General features: G+C 42.8%; 2 pseudogenes; both read left to right on the forward strand.

Annotated features, from left to right (window-relative positions):
- Positions 1 to 5245: 5245 nt before the first annotated feature.
- Positions 5246 to 13675, forward strand: LOC136537113 (brassinosteroid LRR receptor kinase BRL3-like; annotated as a pseudogene).
- Positions 13676 to 18788: 5113 nt separating this feature from the next.
- On the forward strand, positions 18789 to 22027 carry LOC136539765 (serine/arginine-rich splicing factor SC35-like; annotated as a pseudogene).
- Positions 22028 to 22457: the final 430 nt, after the last annotated feature.

The raw sequence follows: 22457 nt of genomic DNA on the forward strand, positions 1-22457 counted from the left end.
ATACTAAACTTGCTACTTAAAAATGTACTAAGTTTTTACATGGTATGTATAAGCTCGGGAGCAAAGAAAAATCAAAAGAACTTATTATCATATAAAACCAAAGTTGCCACTCAAAAATTAAAAAATAACAACGTCCCAATGCTGCCGCCGTACGCTCCATAGCGCAAGCAAGCAGTTGAGTCACGCTGAAGGAAACAATGTACCTCTGAAACGTAGATCAGAGGATAAACATCTTCCTTAGATGAAAGAAATTGATTTCTCTACTTTGTTCTAGCGCAGCGTGTGGACGCTAGTGTCATGGGAACTTGGCGCAGTAGAGTTCAGCGTAGTGGTGACGATGCAGAGGCGACGGTGACGCGAGGTGCCGCGGTCCGGTGGTGACGGCGAAGTTAGTGGGTCTTTCCGTCGCTGGCAGCACTCTCTTTAGATCGGGTTAGGTTTCGCTGTTGGTGGGTCTCACGACGGCTCCGGTCAACCTCGTAATTAGAACTCTGATTCTCATCTCTCTTTATAGTGCTGTGCGATAGGGGTCCACCAACTATATTAGGGTTGGGCGCCCCCCGATCAGGACGTAGATTCAAGGGTGGTGTAGATCAACTAACATTCTCCCCCTTGATCTCACTACCATCTTTCAATTTCATACCATTTACTTCTGTTCATTCCATTACAGATTAACGCATAGAGCATGTTTCATCGTCATGGTCAATTACCGATAGATTTAACAACTACAACACACCACTCTATTCTGAAATAGATACTTAACTTTAGGTCTTCTTTTGTCTAGGAATTATAGGCTTTTCCTTGAACCCATGCTGGCTACATGTTCTCTGAACACGTTGGGTGGTAAGCCTTTTGTAAGCGAATCCATGAGCATCTTTTCGGTACTTATATGCTCAAGACTTATGACATGATTCCAGACTTTATCTTTCACAACATAATACTTTATGTCAATATGTTTGGCAGCACCACTTGACTTATTGTTGTGAGCATACTGTACTGCCGGATTATTATCGCAGTATAACTTAAGTGGTCTATAGATGTCGTCAATCACCTTCAAACCGGGTATGAACTTCTTTAGCCAGTTCACCTGCCCCGTTGCCTCATAACACGCTACAAACTCGACATACATTGTGGACGATGTAGTGACGGTTTGCTTTGAGCTTTTTCATGAAATAGCTCCCTCTGCGAGAGTGAATACATATTCAGACGCGGATTTTCTATCTCCCGCATAATCAGAATCGAAATATCCCACTATATAGAGTGAATCTGATCTTCTATACGTCATCATGAGGCTTTTCGTTCTTTGCAAATAACATAAGACTTTCTTTACTAATTTCTAGTGTTCTGTTCTAGGATTGCTCTGGAATCTGCCAAATAACCCGATAACAAATGCCAAGTCAGGGCGCGTACATACTTGAGCATATTGTAAGCTTACGACAGCCGAAGCATATAGAACCGTTTTTATTTGATCCATCTCATACTGATTTCTAGGGCATTGAAAATCTCCATATCTATCACCCTTGACTATAGGAGCAGGTAAGGGACTGCATCTGTGCATACTGAATTTCTTTAAGATCTTTTCTATATATGCCTTTTGTGACAGTCCTAATACCCATTTACTTCTATCTCAGTGAATCTCGATCCCTAGAACGAATGAAGCTTCACCAAGATCTTTCATATCAAATTTTGAGGACAAAAACTTCCTTGTCTCTAGTAGTAGAACTGATATCACTACTAGCAAGTAAGATATTATCCACATACAGGACAAGGAAGATAAACTTCCCATTCTTAACTTTGCATAGACACAATTGTCCTCTACATTCTCTTTAAACCTAAAATTTCTTATTGTCCGATCAAACTTCAAGTACCACTGTCTTGAAGCTTGTTTTAATCCATAAATGGATTTCTTTAGGCGACATCCCATTCGTTCTTTTCCTTCCATAACAAAATCTCTCGGTTATGCCATATAAACATTTTCCTCCAAGTTCCCGTTGAGAAATGCCGTCTTTACATCAATCTGATGTAATTCTAAATCGTAATATGCCACTAATGCCATTATGATTCTGAAGGAATCCTTACATGAGACTGGAGAAAAGGTCTCATTGTAATCAATGCATTCTCTTTGCATAAAGCCTTTTGCCACAAGTCGCGCTTTATATCTCTCTATATTCCTTTGAGAGTCAAGTTTTGTTTTGTAGACCCATTTACAGCCTACTGTTTTGGCTCCTTTAGGAATTATTTTCAAGTCCCAAACTTTATTGGTATTCATAGATTTCATTTCATCTTCCATGACCTCAAGCCACTTTGATGAATGATCACTTCTCATGGCTTCTTCAAATGAGGTGGGATCATCCTCTATTTAAAATTTCTCAGTGTTGTATACTTCATAGTCAGCAGGAATAGCTGATTTTTTAACTCTTTGAGACCTTCTAGGGGCCTCCACATTTGGCACATCTTCTGTTTGAGGCTGTTGTTGCCCCCCCCTTATGTGTGGCAATAGGTTCTATAGGATCATGAAGAAAAGGTTCCTCATCGTCATTCATTGTTGTCACAGGCGGAATGACAACAGGTGCTGGCACTACAGTATCTTGCACTGTTGGTGTAGCGACAGCAGGTAGTGAGAAAAATAGCTCATGAATCATCGGAGTGGGCGTATACACCCGCTTCTCTTCAAGGTCAATTTCTTGAGCTACCATACCCTCCCTCATCATTTCATCCTCTAGAAAGATAGCGTGTCTCATTTTCACAAACTTTGTATGTCTGTCTGGACAGTAGAAACGAAAATCTTTTAACTTTTCTGGATAGCTAATGAAATGGCAACTTACTGTTTTAGGATCTAGCTTCCCAATGTTTGGGTTAAATACTTTAGCCTCAACAGGACTTCCCCCCACACGTAAGTGGTTTAGTGAGAGTACTCTTCCTGTCCATAATTCATACGGTGTTTTGGGCACCGATTTACTTGGTACTCTATTGAGAATATAAATGGCGGTTTTTAAAGCCTCCATCCACATGCTCAACGGTAAGGTGGAGTAACTTATCATACTACGCACCATATCTATCAGGGTACAATTATGTCTTTCAGCTACTCCTTTCTGCCGAGGTTCGCCCGGTGTAGAATACTGGGCTACTATGCTATTCTCTTGTAAGAACCTTGCAAAAGGTCTAACTTTGCCATATGGGGTATGCCGACCGTAGTACTCCTCCCCACGGTCGGACCTGACTATTTTAATCTTTAAATTTTGTTGGTTTTCAATTTCTGCCTTAAATATCTTAAATTTATCTAATACTTCTGTTCTTTCTTTGATTGGATAAATGTAGCCATAACAGGAGTAATAATATGTGAATGTTATGAACAAGTTATAACCATCCACACTCTTTATAGGAAACAGACCACAGATGTCTGTGTGAATAATCTGTAAAATTCCTACGTTTCGTCTGTCATCTTTCTTAATTTTCTTTATATACTTTCCTTTTATGCATTCTCTGCATTATTATAAATCTGAAAACTCTAATGAAGGAAGAATATCATTCTTAACTAGTCTTTCTATTCTCCCCCTCGAAATATAGCCTAAACGATAGTGCCATAATTTTGATGACGCATCGTGAGCTCTCTTTTATTTTCTGTTTACATCCACAGACGATGATACATTCTTATTGTCACACGCAACGTTTCCATCATCACATACAACATTCATATCATCACGTAGTGATAACAAATAGTATGTGCTCTCTTATGCTACCATTTCCAGAATACCTCTCTATCACCAGCTGCTTTATCAGCTGGGTAGCATATGTCTTTGAAGAGCCAGTGAACTAACTCTTTATTCTATCGAGGTACTCAGTGACCGTGTCACACTCTGGAATTGAGCCCACAATTGCAGGCTCAATCGTGTTCTTTATCACAGCCAAATATTTTTTATTGATAGTGACCCACTTCCTATGCTCAAGGTTATATGACATCTTTTGGGATTCAAAATCCCTCTCTTTAGTTGCCCAAGCAGCATCAGTCTCGTTTGTCTTCCTCACCAGTGCCATAGGCTCAGTGGGACACGGTGAGGTGACTACCCAGTCCACCTCAGCCAAGATGAATGCCAGATCAATTTTTTTCTTCCATTCCATGTAGTTGTCACTTTTGAGAGTGGGGATCTCTTTGATACAACCCATCAAGTTGTATCTGCCTGGCAACACAATTCATATAGAGTGAGAACATAAATAATAACAACAATTGCGTGTCTTGATTCCAACGTTGGTCAAAATTAAAATATACAACTGTTTATACATTAAATCTACATCACCGTTGGACATAAATAGAAATAATGCATAAAATTATTAAAATTACGATCTTGTTATTAACAACGTTGGTCAGAAAATAACAACATCATAATCATATCAAAATCTCTTTTTCTTCAATTAAATATCACGTTGGTTCAAAATAACTGGAGAATAAACTATTTCTTTAGCAGCGGAAACTGTAAAAAATTCATTATCTATTTTTCAGAATCATTTCTCTGTAATTTCTCTATTCTCTGAAAAATTATCCCGTTGTTTTAAATTTTGACAGAGATTTAAACTAGACAAAAAATTATCAAAATTTGCTTCTGAAAAGAATAAAAACAAAACTCTGTGTTTACTATTCATTCGACCTGGCAGCGGAAATTTTCCCATGGCCCAGCTGGCAGCAGCACACACGGCCCAGCAACGCGCGCAACCTGCGCCTACGCAGCCCAGGCCTAGCTCGTGCGCATGCTCCCATTCGCACGGCATCAACGTGCGGCCCATCAGCTCGGCCCAGCTTGCGCGCCCAGCTATATCAGCCGCGCTCCCCGCGCCCAGGCCTGGGTCGAGAGTGGCCCAGCCATCCCTGGTTGTCCATCAGCATCGAACGACTATCCATCAATTTCGCACGAGACAAAACCAGCGGCTACAGGCCTTGCTCCCCTAACCCTAGGGCAGTCTCTCTCACTCCTTCTATCTCTCTTGGCCACAAAAGCGACATCGACGGCGGCCTTGGTGGCCGACGGCGCCGGTGAGAAGTAGCGTCGCTGGAGCAGATCTGGCTCCCCTTCCATTTGTCTTTCTCTTCCCCTTTCCCTCTTCTCTCTCAGTCGCGACGCTCCAAGTAAGAACAAGGAAGAGCTGCTGCTGCCGTCCATGGTCGGAGGAGAGGTACGGTGCCACTACAGGCCCCCTCGCCGGCGCGCGTGTTCGCCCGTGGATGAGCACGCCGCTGTCGAGCGGTCTTGCGATGGCGCTCTCGGCGCCCGCACGTGGAGCTTCTCGCGCGCCGGCGAAGCGGCAGCGCTTCTGTTCATCCCGCGCGACGGCGGTGTCTGCAGCGGCGAGGTAGGCCCCTGCCCTTCCCTTTCTTCTTCCCCTTCTGGATCTGGGTCTTGCGATTGGGGATTAGGGTTAGGGTAGGGTTTGACTCACATGAGTCACTGTTCATCTTCCCCATCGAGTTCTTCGTGGGATTGAGTTCGGATTCGGGTTCTTCTTGAAGCCGAGTCCCTCTTCTTACTCTTTTCCTTGGCTCTATTCTTTTCTTGCCGCACGTTGATGAAGACGGCGGTGCGACACCTTTCCCCGCGCAATGGCGGTGGTGACCGGTAGTTGAGTGACGCCCGCCACCCCCCGGTTTCTTTTTATTTTCTTTTACCCGGTTAGGGTTAGGGTTTCAATCCAAACCAGATCGAACCCTCTGTTACTCTTCGATTTCTTTTCAATTCTCTACCCCATACTAGATCTACACACCTGCAACCCGGCTCTGGTACCATTGAAGGAAACAATGTACCTCTGAAACGTAGATCAGGGGATAAACATCTTAGATGGAGAAATTGATTCCTCTACTACGCCCTGGCGCAGTTGCGCCGTAGCCGTGTGGACGCCAGTGTCGTGGGAACTCGGCGCGGTGGAGCCAGCGTAGTGGTGGCGATGCAGAGGCGACGGTGACGCGAGGTGCCACGGTCCGGTGGTGACGGCGAAGTCAGTGGGTCTTCCCGTCGCTGACAGCACTCTCTTTAGATCGGGTTAGGTTTCGTTGTTGGTGGGTCTCACGGCGGCTCCAGTCAACCTCGTACTTAGAGCCCTGATCCCCACCTCTCTTTATAGTGCTGTGCGATAGGGGCCCACCAATCATATTAGGGTTGGGCGTTCCTGATCAGGGCACAGATTCAAGGGTCCAATAGACCGTTGGGCCTATTGGTGAAGATCAACTAACACAGGCCGCGTACGCATGCAAGCAGGCCAGGCGAGTCGTGCGGTCACGCAGGAGCACGATGCCGGTCTATATTTGGTTACTTCGGCTCGTTACAATGAAGCGAAGCGAGCGCTCACTGATGGTTATTTGGACTCTCTTCTTGTGGGTCACCCAAGAGCTCCCAAGACACAAGAAAGTTGGTTTAGCAGCTCCATCAATCCTTAAATCTCAACAGGTAGATGGTTGTCTCAATTATTTTTTTCAAGATATTTGAACAAGTTCCATGTTCATCACGAAGACACGAAGGGTAGTTAAACTCGTCGTTTAAACATACTCTGGGACTCCGACAAGCTATAGTCAGCATTTTTTCTTCTTGGCAGTGGCAGGAGAGACATTTGGCCAGCAATGTGCCATTGCAAGTTATCCTCTAGAGTCTAAATTCAGCAGTTGTCTTCATAGGCCCAGAGGTTGAGACATCAATAACGAAGGTCCTTATCTCAACCATTTTGTTAATGAATTATCTTTTGGCATTTGCTTACTACATACTCCCTTTGTCCCTAAATAAGTGTCGCGTTTCACGGTGAGTCAAACTCTTTCAACTTTGACCAAATATATATAAAAAACTATTAATATTTGCAGCACAAATAGTATCATTAGATAGATCGTTGAATCTATTTTATAATAAACTTATTTGAAGGTACAAATGTTGTTAATATTTTCTACAAACCTAATTAAACTTAAGAAACTTTGACCGGTACGAATACTATAACAACACTTATTTAGGGACGGAGGGAGTATCAAACACCTCCATGTATCCTGTTAAAATCCAATAAGCTAGTTTAGTTGTATTGCGCATTAAAACTTGATATAAACTTTCTTGCTAGTAGTATATCCAAACTTTAAAGGCATATACAATCCATTATTCCTTACATATATTTTTTTCTATGATAACTTTATGGACCTGTTATTATCCTTTGCTTCAGGGGATTACTGATGGATCCAAGTTCTCTACCTTACCAAGTGTATTTATCTTGAGAGCACAGGATGTTCAAGGTCAACCAAAATATTAATTCAAATACTCAATATGTAAATTGCTGAAGTATCGTGTTGTGTCTTTACTGTTTACATCTGGATCTTCCACTCTATTTCCTATGTAAATTGTTGTGTAATATAAAACATAAATGATAGTTATTTGTAAGAGCTGTAGGTTAAAATGAAATCCCAGCATGCTTCGCAAATACATATCACCTGGACAGTGGCCATATACGTCTGAAAATCAACACTACAATGTGTGATCTTTTTTTTATACTTGCTCCGGTCATGGATATAATTAATGACAATTAAACCTTTTCAATATTTACCATCAATAGCTAAGGAATTAGATAAATTGATAAATAATACTGATGCCAATAAATTCATCATGAAAAGTGCTTTCATTTTTTTTAGAAAATGGAAATGTCTTTGGCATCTGTGTGACCACACACAATATAACATAAGCGCTTTCATAGCAGATAACATTTTTTACTCTAAGTGTCATATTTCATAAAATTGCAAGTCAAAGGTCCACCTTGATGTCCTAAACGACTTATAGTTGTGACTAGAGATTATAAAACTATGGAACTACAAATCCTTTTCAATTATACAAATATATAGATTATGAATTGTCCAGAATTCGAGCCTCTCCCTTAATTAATCCTGTACGAACCTCTGCTTGTCTTTGTTGGAATCAAATAGGACCAGATATACACAGATGCGAATGCAAATACAGATTTTTTGAATGTCACAGAACTAGTATAGAGATAGAGCGCAATCAGATCGAAAATGGATTTAAATAGTCAAATAATATGTGGATATGTAGAGAATTTGTATGCTTGTCAAGAATTAATTTAGTAAAGAGCCAATAACAAATATTTTGTTCATTCTAAATTATAAGACTTTTTTTGCTTTTCTAGATTCATATCTTTTGATATGTATTTAGATATGCACTATGTTTAGATAAATAGTAAAATCAATGTATCTAGAAAAGTCAAAACGTCTTACAATTTAGAACAGAGGGAGTATACTAGACAATAATCATGCATTGCATTCTATGTTGTGGCTATCACAATAACACAATTAACACTAAAAAAGGTATCTACACTCGCAAATAATAAGTTATTAGCCAATTTATAATAATAGCCAACAAGATCTCAATTCAAAATTTAGATCAAATAACTATATCATAAAATAAGAGCTCTGAACTATAACAAGTTTTTTTAAAATTCTAAATTCCTCTAAATTTTAGTCTAGCAAGAGAAATTGTCAAATAGTCCTATTCTAAACATTAGATAACCCACATAGAATTTGCGGATAATTCATAAACGCCGGATTTTGCTGATTTCGCATCCTACCTTGTATGCCCATACAATTAGATTAGGATAATCCATACTCGTATGGGTATTAAAAGTTCTTCTCCATATCCTTAAAATTTGAATTCGGGTCAAAATTACCCACATATACCATTATGAAAGAAAATTCTGAGCAACTTCCTAAATTTGTAAATAAATTATCCACATTTGCTATTATGAAAGAATAATTCAAAATAACCTTTAAATTTGTATCTAAATTACCCATTTTTGCTGTTATAAAAGATAATTTAAAATGACCCTCCTAAACCTGATGCTGATGAGAAATATAACACAAGTTGATATGTGTTTACACTTTGAGGTGGCACTGTTTCATAAAAGTCTTTACAAGCAAACCATTTTAACGAGCTCAACTATAGAAGCAAAACTCACAGCATTGGATACAACCGCTAGTGAGGTTGAGAGGATTTGTGAGCTCCTTATTGATTTATTGATAGTTGAAAAACTTATGCCGTCTATTTCCATGGACTATAATAATCAAAGTGAACAGTTATAAGGTTAATATAAAATCAACGAGGCCGGCAAAGAGGCGGTACGGGATTAGCTGCGTGACCATAGACAGATGAAGTAACCACTTTGGTTTTAATACTATATTATGGACTAGGTAGAGTGTTCATGCGTTGCTACGGGATAACTAAATCTTTTGTACTAAAAACACACTGGACCGTACGATAAGATAACAATACTGTTAAATTAAATACCGACGTCAAAGTGATATTTAATTCAAAAAGCAAAGTTCGTGAAATTAACACAGTCACGGAGAGCGCGACGTCGCAGGCTCACAAACTCTACTGTATAGACTTTTTCGTGATACGGCTAAGATAATATTTTATATCGATAAAAAGAATTCTACGATATCCATTCCTTTCATGCACCAATAAATCCATGAATAAGTTCCATTGCATCTCCATATAATCATGTACATATAGGTTTGAGTATATATGCAAATAGGTTCTTGCCCGTACGTTACTACGGGACAGCTAAACTTTTATACTAAAAACACACGGATCGTACGATAAGATAACAATACTATAAAAGTATATGACCGACGTTAAAGTGGCATTTAATCCAAAAGAGCTAAGTTCGTGAAATTTACACAGTCACAGAGAGTGTGGCGGCGCGGCTCACAAACTCTCTTGTGTAGATCTTTCTGTGATGCAGCTAAAATCATTTTTTTATACCGACAGAAAGAGATTTCCAATATCCATTTCTTTCGTGCGCCAATAAATTCACGAATAAGTTCCACCACATCTCCATACCGTCCTGTACACGGCGCTGGCAAGCGAATTAGCCACAACTTATGTAATTAGTTTTATAATTAGCTCATGTTTAGTCCTCTTAATTGATATATAAAAATTCAATGTGACAGGGACTAAAGTTTAATCCTTGGATCCAAACACCCCTGACTCTCGACTCCTGCTGACTACTCACTTGCACCACCATGCCTATGTGTCTGCACGTATATACTCTAATATTAGAACGTCTAAGATGGTCTTTATTGTCCACCCTTTGAAAATATCATAACTTTAAGGTTGCCATTTGTGTATGCTGTAGGATGGGGATGCTTTACACGGATCCATGAGGGTGTCCATGAGAGTCGAAATTTTTGATACTATTATGATGTCTAAGCTTACCAATCAGGCAGAGACGAACTTGATTGTTAAAATATTTTCAACACTGCTTTCATATACTCCCTCTGTCCCAAAATAGAATTCATTCTCGCTTCCCAAGAAATTAATTTTTTTTAACTTGGACCAATTATATATAAAAGAATATTAATATTTATAATACATAATTAGTATCATTACATATAACATTGAATATATTTTCATAATAAACTTATTTGGAGATATAAATGTTGCACGTATTTTTTACAAACCTAGTCAAAGTTGAGAAAGTTTGACCTACACCGCTACACGCATCCCATAACGACTTATATTTTGGGGTAGAGGAAGTATATGCTAATGTGAGTAGTCAACTAGGAAGTGGTGATGAACACAACAATACTTTTATATTATGTGCTAATGAGAGCACGAAGAAACGCAGGGAGAATAGACCTATATACTAATGGTGGGAATATTCGTTTAGGAAAATATAGAAGGTTCACCAGTCTCATCATGTATAACATGTACATGTTTTATTTGGCACCACTGATGTTTCCTTCCATGCATGATTATTGTTTCTTTACATGCATGATTATTGTTTCTTTACATGCATGATTATTGTTTCATGTATGATTATTGTTTCCTCCCATGCATGATTATTGTTTCCTTCCATGCATGTGGCGTCATGTGATCGATTTGTTTTCTTCGAAGCAGGCGGGGATCACAGGGATGACAATTTCTTTTTCTATCGCGCATTTCCTTTTCTCGCTCGCCCGTTGGACAGCGTGTGAGGTGAGATCGATCGTATGGAGTGACAGACGGACGAACCAAGGCAATTATCGTACCAAAACGATGTTTACACTTTGCTCTTTTTAGTTGTAGGAGATAGGAGATAGAAGTGGCTATACAATATGATATTATTGCTCAGTCATATTTCCTTGATCCCAACAACCGTGCAGAGTAGATAGCTCGTGAGTGTTGAACCAAGAACGAGAGAGAGTTAGGATAAAAAAAAACGAGAGAGTCGCATACGCCACACGGTGCGAACACCAACGAGAAGACAGCACAGCACGCAGCAATGGCCATCGGTCGCCTCGCGGCAGCCGTCCTCCTCCTGCTGCCGACGCCGGGGACGATGCTGCGGCGCTGCTCGGCTACAAGCACGCGTCGGTAGCCGTTGGCCAGCGCGGAGTGCTGGTGGGCTGGGTCAACGACACCTCTGGCTCACCGTGCTCATGGACGGGCTCTCTTGTGCCGATGGCAGAGTCCACGCACTCAACCTCAGCGGCATGTCGCTCGCCGGCCGCCTCAGCCTGGACTCCCTCCTCGAGCTGCCCCGGCTAAAGAGCCTCGATCTCAGCAACAACAGATTCTACGGTAACCTCTCAGTCTCAGATCACACCTTGTTTAGGCCAACGATCCAGCCATGCGTGCTCGAGGACATGGACTTGTCATCGAACAATCTGGACGGGACACTGCCTAGCGCGTTCTTGGAGTCGTGCGTCGCACTAAAGTTGCTCAACATTTCTGGGAACTCCCTCACCGGCGGTGGCTTCCCTTTCCCTCCATCGCTTCGCACCCTCGACTTGTCCAGCAATCAGCTGTCAGATGCTGGCTTGCTGAACTACACCTTGACCGGCTGCCACAATGTTCAGTACCTTGATCTCTCGGCTAACCAGTTCGCTGGAGGCATTACTGCAATATATTGCACCGTGCAGCAAGATTGCCGTCCTTGATCTGTCGTCGAATGTCTTGTCTGGAGTACTCCCTGCCAATCTTGTGGCGGCAGCGCCAGCAACCATGAGTCCATGACACATTTAAGCGTTGCTAGGAACAAGTGAACAACTTCTCTGGGGACATCTCGGCATACGAATTCGGTGTGTGCGCGAGCCTCGTGGAGCTCAACTGGTCTTACAACGGGCTAACTGGAAAAGGATTGCCGCCAAGTCTCGCGAATTGCCGCCGCCTGGAGATGCTCGACATGTCAAGGAACAAGCTCTCGTCCAGCTTGATACCAGCTTTCTTGGGATACTTTCCATCACTGAGGAGACTAAAATTGGCAGGAAACAGGTTCTTTGGTGAGATACCAGACAGCCTAAGCCTGTTGTGCACACATTGGTTGAGCTAGATCTGTCAAGCAACCAGCTTATCGGCAGCTTGCCAGCAAACTTCATAGAATGCATGTCACTTAAGCTGCTCGACCTTGGTAGTAACCAGCTTTCTGGGGATTTCGTGGCCACCATCATCAGCGGCATGCCGTCCCTCCGTGTCCTGAGGCTGCCATTCAACGACATCAAGGGAGCAAACCCGTTGCCTACGCTGGCGACCGGTTGCCCATTGCTTGAGAAAATCGCCCTTGGGTCCAATTTACTCGACGGGGACATAATGCCTGACTTGTGCTTGTCACTGCCGATGCTACGGAAGCTCGTACTCCCAAATAACTACCTCAGTCAAAGGATACCGCCATCGCTTGGCCGTTGCGCCAACCTAGAAGTGATAGATCTCAGTTTCAATCTGCTGGTCGGTCCAATTCCAGCTGAAGTCCTGCAACTTCCAAAGCTTGTTGATCTGGTCTTGTGGGCAAACAACCTCTCCGGTGAGATACCAGACATGCTATGCTCCAACGGAACTGCACTGGAGACCCTGGTGATGAGCTACAACAACTTCACCGGAAGCATCCCTCCGTCCATCACCAGGTGTGTCAACCTCAACTGGCTGTCCCTCGCCAGCAATCAACTCACTGGCAGTGTGCCTCCGGGTTTCAGCAACCTCCAGAAGCTTGGCATACTGCAGCTCTACAAGAATTCACTCTCTGGCTTGATCCCCGAAGAACTTGGCCGCTGTAACAACCTCATCTGGCTTGACCTCAACAGCAACTACTTCACCGGTACGATACCACCGGAGCTAGCAGCACAGGCAGCGCTCGTCGCCGGGGGCACTATCTCAGGGAAGAGGTATGCATTCCACCGAAACGAGGGCGGCAACATTTGCCCTGGTGCTGGCTTGCTGTTTGAGTTCTTGGACATCCGGCCAGAGCGTTTGGCTGAATCCCAAGCTGCTCAGTTTTGCCCATCTCGGCGAGGATATATGTTGGCACCAGCACCACAGCGAACTGGTTACGCAGGAACGGGAGCATGATTTTCCTCGACCTCTCATACAATGGCCTGACCGGCACAATCCCTGCGAGCTTGGGGAGTATGGTGTACCTTCAGGTACTTAACTTAGGGCATAACGACCTCACGGGTGCAATCCCAGATGCATTCTCCGGGCTGAAGAACATTGGTGCACTAGACCTCTCACACAATCACCTCAATGGAACCATTCCTCCAGGGCTTGGTGCAATGAATTTTCTCGCGGACTTTGATGTCTCCAACAACAACCTGACTGGTGAAATCCCGAAATCGGGGCAGCTCATGACATTCGCTGCATCACGCTATGGTATATTTTTAGGGTCTTTGCACCCTTTTTAGCTGGTGATCGTAGTGATAAAAGAGGTGTCCATCATGTCAGTCAAATTATTATCAGCTCTACCACGGTTTGAGGGTTTTGGACCGGCGGCCAGGGGCGGATCCACGGGGGCTGCAGGCCTCATTTCTTCACTAAATCACAGTTGCTTGCCTTGTTTGGTTCACCCCTAGTCACTTTTATCATTAAAATGTCAAACACCCATATTAAAGTTTAAGGGCCACTAAAGTTTAGTGGCTTCAAGATGTAGCTAAAAGTGACTAAAGTATACATGGAACAGCTGCTTTAGTGGTCTTTAGTCACTATAATCAAACAGGGGCGTCACTAAGCTTTAGAGGGATCACTAAACTCTAGAGAGATAACTAAACTTTAGGGGTGGAACCAATGAGACTGGAACCCGCAAGAGGTGAGATGATTTGCAAGCTTCTCGGCCAACTGCTTGTGCCAATCTTTGGTACCCTTCGCTTCAGGTGTCATCCACACAAAGAAAGAGCAGTGGCCTTTTCGACTTCAACTGTAGCTGCAGCGACCTCAGGCTGACGAAAACAAAGCCAAACGAAAACAAGCCTGTGGCTGAAACATTGTTCCGGCTGATTTGTTGTGAGAGAAAAACACTCTTCCGACTGAAGAAGCGTGCTTCAACTTCAGTGGTTCAACCGATGCTAGTATAATTGCAATCAGGTTCAGCTCAAACCAGCAAGCACACAGCCTGTTCGGGAGGCCGTAAACGATCGTGGATTATTTACTGCTGACTGGTTTGGTATGAGAGAAAAACACTGTTCTTGGCTGAAAATTTACGATCGTTTACGAGCAAGCGAACAGGTTGACAATGCCTGCTATATCTTGAATCCTCCTTCCTCCAGAACAAACTAGATGGACTTATGTTTGTCATGGGAGAAAGAGAGTACCTCGAATGCTGTAAATTGCTAGTACATATCAGGCACCTGTGCTGTTGTGCATGGAATGTATTCCGGTTTGCCTGCCTTACTGCTGTCAGTCAGGACCAGATCAGAGCACTTACTACTGGGCCTTGTTTAGATCACCTCTAAATTCTAAGTTTTTTCATTCTCTTTCCATCACATCAATTTTTAACCGCTTGTATGGAGCATTAAATGTAGGTAAAAAAAATAACTAATTACACAGTTTAGTTCGAAATCACGAGATGAATCTTTTGAGCTTAGTTGGTCCACGATTGGACAGTATTTACCAAATAAGACGAAAGTGCTACTATTTATCGGTTTAAAATTTTTTTCAATCTAAACATGGCCCTGATTGGTAATTTGGTACGGTCTGATGAAATGGGACATGTGGTGCATGAAAGCCTGATGGCAGGAACACGTGAAGCACACGACTGCCACAGCAATTCCGGTCTGCAAAAAGCCCAGCGAGCAAGGTCCAGTTTAGTTGTAAAAAATTTTGTAAAATTTTTTAAGATTCTCCGTCACATCGAATCTTTGGATGCATGTATGAAACATTAAATATAAATAAAAAATAAAACTAATTACACAGTTTAGACGAAATCTACGAGACGAATTTTTTAAGCCTAATTAGACTATGATTGGACACTAATTGTCAAATAACAACGAAAACTGCTATAGCGCCGTTTTGCCAAAATTTTCGAATTCCCAAATCGAATCTGTTGGACTTGGACTGTTTGGACATCACATAACGAAACGCCCGCCGCGAAGCAAACGGTGGGCGAAAAGGATTACCAGGCTGTGCTGCTGTGGACCTGTGGTGGCCGCGAAGCAATGGAGGCCGCGGTGGCCACGAGTACGAGGGTGCCCCTCCCTTTCCCTCTGCCCACCGCGGGGAGGCCCCTGCTCCAGTCGGGCCTGGCGCGGCCCCGCCTCCATCTCCGCCACCTCCACATTAGGCGCAGGCGGCGGCGGCGGTGGGGACGACTCCGGTGCCGGCGCGGCAGCGGCCGCCGCGGCTGTGGCGGCTCTGGGTGAGGCCGAGCAGCAGGCGGACGGCGACTCCGACGTGTCGGGGTAACGCTCGCTCGTGCGCGTGTCTGATTATTCTTGCTGCTACGATTTTGTTCCGATTGGTAGCCGCCGATATGAGATGCTGCGTGCGTGCAGGGAATGTCGTGCGGCGGATGCGCGGCCAAGGTGAAGCGGATTCTCGAGAGCCAGGTCCGTAACTCCGTATACAGCTAGCAGCAGTGCAAAGCTTGCACTTCTGCTTCCTCTCGTATATATATATATCGTCTCTCCATTTGGTGTCGGTTCTGGAAACAAATTCAAAATCGGATGCACTAATTTACAAATCTTACAATCTAATGTGGTAGATTTGCAAAGAACTATTTGCTGTGATTGATGCTACTGTAAAATCAGCACTTGTATCGGCCGATGGGTGCTCCCCACCTCATCAGTTCTTCATTGTTAGTTGTTAACCAATTTGTAGCTACCTTGTTTTGTATGTTGCTTCTGTGATACCTCCAAGTGCCATCATCCTGTAACAAGTTGGCTTTTTTTTACTTGTTTTTTCAGTTGAAACAGTGTTTTTCTCTCACAACAAATCAACCGGAACAACATTTCAGCTTGTATTTTCAGCGAAGCGAACGGGCCGTACAGGCTTGTTTTCGTCAGCCTGAGGTCGCTGCAGCTACAGTTGAAGTCGAAAAGGCCACTGCTCGTGTGGATGACACCTGAAGCGAAGGCTACCAAAGATTGGCAAAAGCAGTTGGCCGAGAAGCTTGCAAATCATCTCACCTCTTGCGGGTTCCAGTCTCATCTGCAAGGTGTGAAGGATACATTTCCGTCTTTCAGTTGTGCGGATTAAGATGTTCTTGTCAGCTGAAGCATGCCACCTTCCCTTTTGCTCTTTGGTTTTTTTGCAGATGAAGGTGAAGCTGAACAAACTGATTCTTGACCTCAGCAGTGCCTTATGTATGACTATGAATAGCCAGTTACGTTAAAAAAAACTGAATGGCCAGGAAGTTTTAGCAAGGAGGGGTCCTTGAATAAAGACAAGGTCTCCTCCTTACTTCAGAAGTTGTACACGCGGGTCTACGATGTACATTTGATTGAGAGTTATATAGTTCTAGGAGTGCCCAGGAAGTTTTATGCCATTATATTGTTGTTAGGGATTTTTGCTTCAACTTCGTAACACCTGAACTATTGAAGGCAAACTAGTGATAAAATAAAATGGATGAAGACTTTCACATCTTGCATATTGCCATAGTAAGAACATCGAAAAGTACACTATGACTGTTCTGTACTTCATCCGTTCTAAATTATAAGTCATTTTGCTATTTTTAGATTCATAGTTTTTACCATGTATCTAGACATAATATATATCTAGATGTGTAACAAAAACTATGAATCTATAAAAGCCAAAACGTCTTATAGTTTGAAACAGAGGGAGTAAAATAACTTTATAAAGATAAGCATTTGATAAATCTTCCCCTCATCTTTCAATATGCATGTGTTTCGTGTTTGCTATCTTTTAGGGCACGCAGTTTCACTCCTCTTGTCCGGTTTTCAAGTTTATTAAAAGTATTGGAGAAAGATTAAAAATCAAGCTCCTTGCTTTTATTATGATTTGTCTAAAATAATCATGGGAAGCTGCTAGCACCCGGACGTTCGATCGGACACCGATTCAGTTGGACGGTACCGTGGCTGTGCCCATGCGAGAGGCCCGCGCCGCCTTGACCGCATGCGGGGACTGCTCGCGCCCCCTCCACTTCTCATGCGCATGCACGCGGGACCATGTGCGCCTGTTCGATGGCGTCCCAGCAGCTGCAGCAGGTGTCTGCGACAGGTGGGTCCCCTTACAACATGTGCAAACTAGATCTATATTTGCAACATCCACATGAAACACTTACAACATACGTCAGAAATAGCTAAAACACTTGCAAACACCAGAAAAAACTTGAAAACACATGTGTAGCCATTGCAAACATATGCAACATTTAGATAAAACACTTGCAACATACGTATAAAACACCTCAAACATACACTTGCAAAATGCATGTATATGCAACATCTAGATCTACTTTTGCAACATAGTCTGAAACAGATCAAACATTTGAAATATACACTTTAAACATATGTGTATAGCCATTGCAACATATGCAACATTCCGATCTACTTTTATAACATCCTGATCTACTTTTGCAATATCTATATAAAACACTTGCAACATACCTCTGAAACATATAAAACACTTGAAACATACTTTTGCAACATGCGCTTTCAGCGCAAAATCTCCTTGTTGCTTCAGCGAATGGAGGCTCGTCGGTGCATGGAGCCCCCCGTGTAGAGCTCGTCGGCAATGCAGAGCTGGGCGGCAGCACACAGAGGGCGGGGTGGGGGCGACGGTGGAGCAGAGGGTGGGTGGGCGCGACAGCGGTGACGCAGAGGGTGGGTGTGGGTGTGGCGACAATGTAGAGGGCGGGTGGGGACGACAACGGTGGCGCAGAGGGTGAGGTGGCCGGGGCGGGGCAGCAGCAACGACGCAGAATACGGGTGGATGTAGCAGCACCAGCACACAAAAAGAGTGGAGCAGGCACAATCTCAGGAAGGGGCGTCCGTGAGCATTAACGAATAATCATTGGATATTGGTTTACCAAAGTGTTTTAAGGAGCTTTGAAGATATTCTAACACTTGTATATGCTGAAGGAACCGACTATGTCAAATATACTTCGAAGCTACAGGGCGATGACTACTTGACTACTTCCTATCATTAGTATATATCATATAGTGTTGAAACGATGGGATACACATGTGAACTTTCACATATTTGCCCAGTGCAACATTTAAAGTTTGGATGCAACAATGCAGCTAGCCTTTTGTTCAAATGAACTTGTTGAACAACTGAATTGTGTTGCTTGAATTAGAATTGAATGCTTTAAAAATAAGACATCTCGGTGATAATCTATTCAGTCCAAGGTATTTTAAGAATGGTTAAATCATATACAACTCAGTAGCTAGAACAATTCGTATAAATAATAAAAATTGATTTGAATCCGTTAATTTCATATAAAACATGTCCTTGATGGCACATTTGCGATCTTCCGGAAGTGAAAATACGCCGAATTAATTTACGAGGTAAAATCATTTTTTCCTCGTCTTCCCTGACCGTTTACACCCGTCCTAAAACCTAACCAAAACCCCCACGCCGCAATTAAATTAAAAAAAAAACACGCCGCCGCCATCTCCGGCGATGTCGCGCTTCGGGCGCTCCGGGCAGCCGCAGAACCGCGACACTTTCTCCCTCCTCGTCCTCAACGTCTCCTTCCGTAAGTAATCTCGCTTGCCTGTCCGCCCCTTGCTGGCTTACCCCTCCCGCGCGCGGCGCGCTCTCCCGGACACCGCGTTCCGCGTACTCACGACCCCGATGGATGAATCCCTGCTGCAGGCACTACGGCTGACGATCTCTTCCCGCTCTTCGACCGCTACGGCGAGGTCGTCGACATCTACATCCCGCGCGACCGCAGGTGGACGCCATTGTCACTTTTCACCGCGCGTCGGGGGCTGGATTTCGAATCGTTTTTTGGTTGAGCTTGCGTCTCCTTTTGCAGGACTGGGGATTCGCGAGGGTTCGCGTTCGTGAGGTACAATTACGAGGATGAGGCGCAGGATGCCATTGACGGGCTTGATGGTGAGCGAAGGAAAAATTTCACCCGTCTTAGGTCTTCGACATTCTTCTAAGACTTATATTCCATTATTTTTTTCTGGTACAGGGATGAGGTTTGATGGGCGGGCGCTCATGGTGCAGTTTGCCAAGTACGGGCCCAATGCTGAAAAGATGTGAGATCTCACATGTAACCTTTGTTATGTAACGATTAAATTATTTGTTGCATTTCATTGTGGCAGAAAATCTTGGGCGGTATGCTGTCATGTACCAGTAACAGATGCCAACCTGCAGTAGAACTAATTTATTTTATTATTTCTAAGAGGTTAAATAAGGGTTTCCTTGAGGCTTTAGTCATTTGGATGGTTCTGTAGTTGAATGAAACATTGATCTGTAAGAGTATGGCTGTAGTTTTATGTTTGGATATTCCATCATTACTTGATCTAATCATCATTTTTTTCTGTTCAGCTTTCATACTTAGGCCCTGTTTCAGTGCAGGGAAAACTTCTGGTGTTGGATTGGAATGCACTGTAATTTCTAGTGTGGTTGAAACATAGTCATCCATAGTAATGCCAATATAGAGTATAAACACCAACCACCTAAGTACCTAATTTAGCTAGGTTGTTTCATGCCCGCAACAGAGTATTTGAAGGTAGACAGGAAATCACATGTATAGGCATGGATGTGGCTACGCAAAGTAGGGTCGAGGAGTGTTTTTCTGAGTGAAGTTTCACAGTGTTAACCTCTCTTTGCTTTTGTAATGATAGCTTGGATTGTTCATCTGTTGAAGCATCCCTGTGGTCTAGGTTGATGTATGTGTTCAATGGATGGAAATCACTTCAGGGGCTTACTTGTGGTGAAGTTTTTTTGAACTAAATTATTGATGCAGTGGCTATTGATAGGTGGACTTGCTTCTGCTACTGCTGCAGCTGCAGCACCCTCCTTGCCTTGCACCAGTGAACTGCAGGTGGCTGGCTGCTGCAGCTTGCAGTAGTACTACCGAACAGGCTCGATGTGAATTGTGCTGAAGTTTTTGCCTGTTACCATTTCGTTCTAGTTCGTTGGTTTCATCTTTTTGTTAGGTTGGGGTAGGTGCATCCATTGATTGATTTACTTTCATGGACAAGAACTTTGACTCTACTTGTATATGTCTGAACGAAGTTCAGAAATGGCAAGTAAGAGTGCTTCTATTAGACATACAAACCGAAATTACTTGTTTACACATCTAGCAGAAGCCCAAAAGTCACATTACATGGCCAGTTTAACTCATTGTTTCCTTTTCTAAAAAACACTCATTACAAGAATGCCGCTTGCTATCATGTAAAATATGTTGATACTCTTGTTTTTCTATCTATTAAGTGCATCAATACAGCTCAGAGAATGGCAAAACACTAAAAGCAATGTCACTTGCTAAGCATTACTTTCTTGTTCGTGTTTGCAGTCATAGGGGTAGAATTACAGAAGAAAATCCAAAGCCAAGGGGTCGTTTCAGAAGCCGCAGTCCAAGACAGAGGTAAGAAATAGGCTGCATATTCGAATATTGGCAATGACATACTAGGTACTCCCTCTGTTCCCTTTGTGTATGATGTTTCAGAATTGCATACACTGAAGGAAAAGCTAGCTATGACCTCATGCCCCTACTGACTTTGTGTGTCTTGCTACCTACTAAATTTGTTTGTCTCCCAAACTACTCATATTTAGTCATTAATATTAACCAATAAACAAAGAAAAGTGTTGCTTGCACTAAATGAAATAGGTACACTTCACTATTTTAGTAAAGATATATCTATATCTCCTTTAACTGCTACAATGCCAAATAAAGAGGATTAAAGGAATACCATTCCACTATAAAATATGAAAATAAAATGAATGTATGCTGCACACACTACCTTTGTGATAGCCTATAGCATACAAGGGCCCCTGCAAAATGGTGTTGTATTTCATTGCATCATTGCTCAAGTGCCCAAATGGTGCCACCAAGTTAGACCTACAATACAGCTTAAGACTTTTTCAGCTGTTATGATAGCTCTGTTTCTCATAGTATTAAAATCGGTAAAGTATTTCAGATGATTCATCTTTATTTTTAATATAAGTGCTAGCCATTTGTGAAGGTATCGAGAGGATTATCGGGATAGAGACTATAGAAGGAGAAGCCAGGAGCAGAAGTAGGGAGCGATATGAACAGGACAGGTACAGAGATAATGATCATCGTCGCCATAGGACTTGCAGTATCAGTCCTGATTATGACAGGAAACATAACAGACACAGGTATGTCCAATGGGGTTGGAGATATACTATTTTCTGTTTTGTATTGTCATATCAGAATGCATTATTTTTTACTACCATTCTTTAATATCAGCAGTGGGTCTCCTGTTCGTAAAAGCCCCAGTCATAGCAGAAGCCATTCACCTCGTAGGGCACCTCATGAAGGAACACCTAGCAAGCCCAGAGATGGCCGCGCTGCATGTTCAGGAAGCCCTTGACCCTAAGCTGAATATCACACAGCGTCTCATGGACAGCTTGAGGCATCTAGACAGTTCTCATCATTTGTATTTTCTTTCTTTTAACTGGTATGTTACTAAGATGGCCTTTGTTTCAGTTCAGGTTGAGTAGACTGAGCTTCGGCAAAAACAACAATGTTTGCTTGGTTACTGAATCTACATGGTGCCAATGATGGAATATTGTGTCTCACTGCATTAAACTTCCAATACTGCTTTTTGTGAACATATAAGCCTCATTTTGGGAACTATATGCACATAGGATGTTGCCATTTCTTACTATAGGTGGTGAATTGTACGTTTCTCGTTATATGATATGAATGTCTTCTTGTAGTAGTATGGTTATACGGTCTACAGAAACACACAACTTTATTGTCACATTTGAAGGTTAGACTTAATGAGGGCATCGCTTTGGCACATTCCGGAAATCGAATAATTTTATAAATATATGTAAGTTAGCATTGCATATGTTAGCAAAATGAAATGCAAGTCTTTTATTCTTCATTTATGTACGTTTTTTTTATGAAACAATGTATGACTATTGTATCTTATCATAGGTTTGGGCATCTTTCGTGTCGCATCGACCCTATATTCCCAAGTGCAAAAGTTTCTACGCGACCCGTCACGCTGGAGAGCGACGTTGCAACTCCACTCCCTCTCCCTCTTGTGTTGTTGCTCCCGTGCTCTTCCTCCATCCCTGCAA

The sequence above is a fragment of the Miscanthus floridulus genome, chromosome 2 (assembly GCF_019320115.1).
Source record: "Miscanthus floridulus cultivar M001 chromosome 2, ASM1932011v1, whole genome shotgun sequence".
Taxonomy (NCBI): Eukaryota; Viridiplantae; Streptophyta; class Magnoliopsida; order Poales; family Poaceae; genus Miscanthus; species Miscanthus floridulus.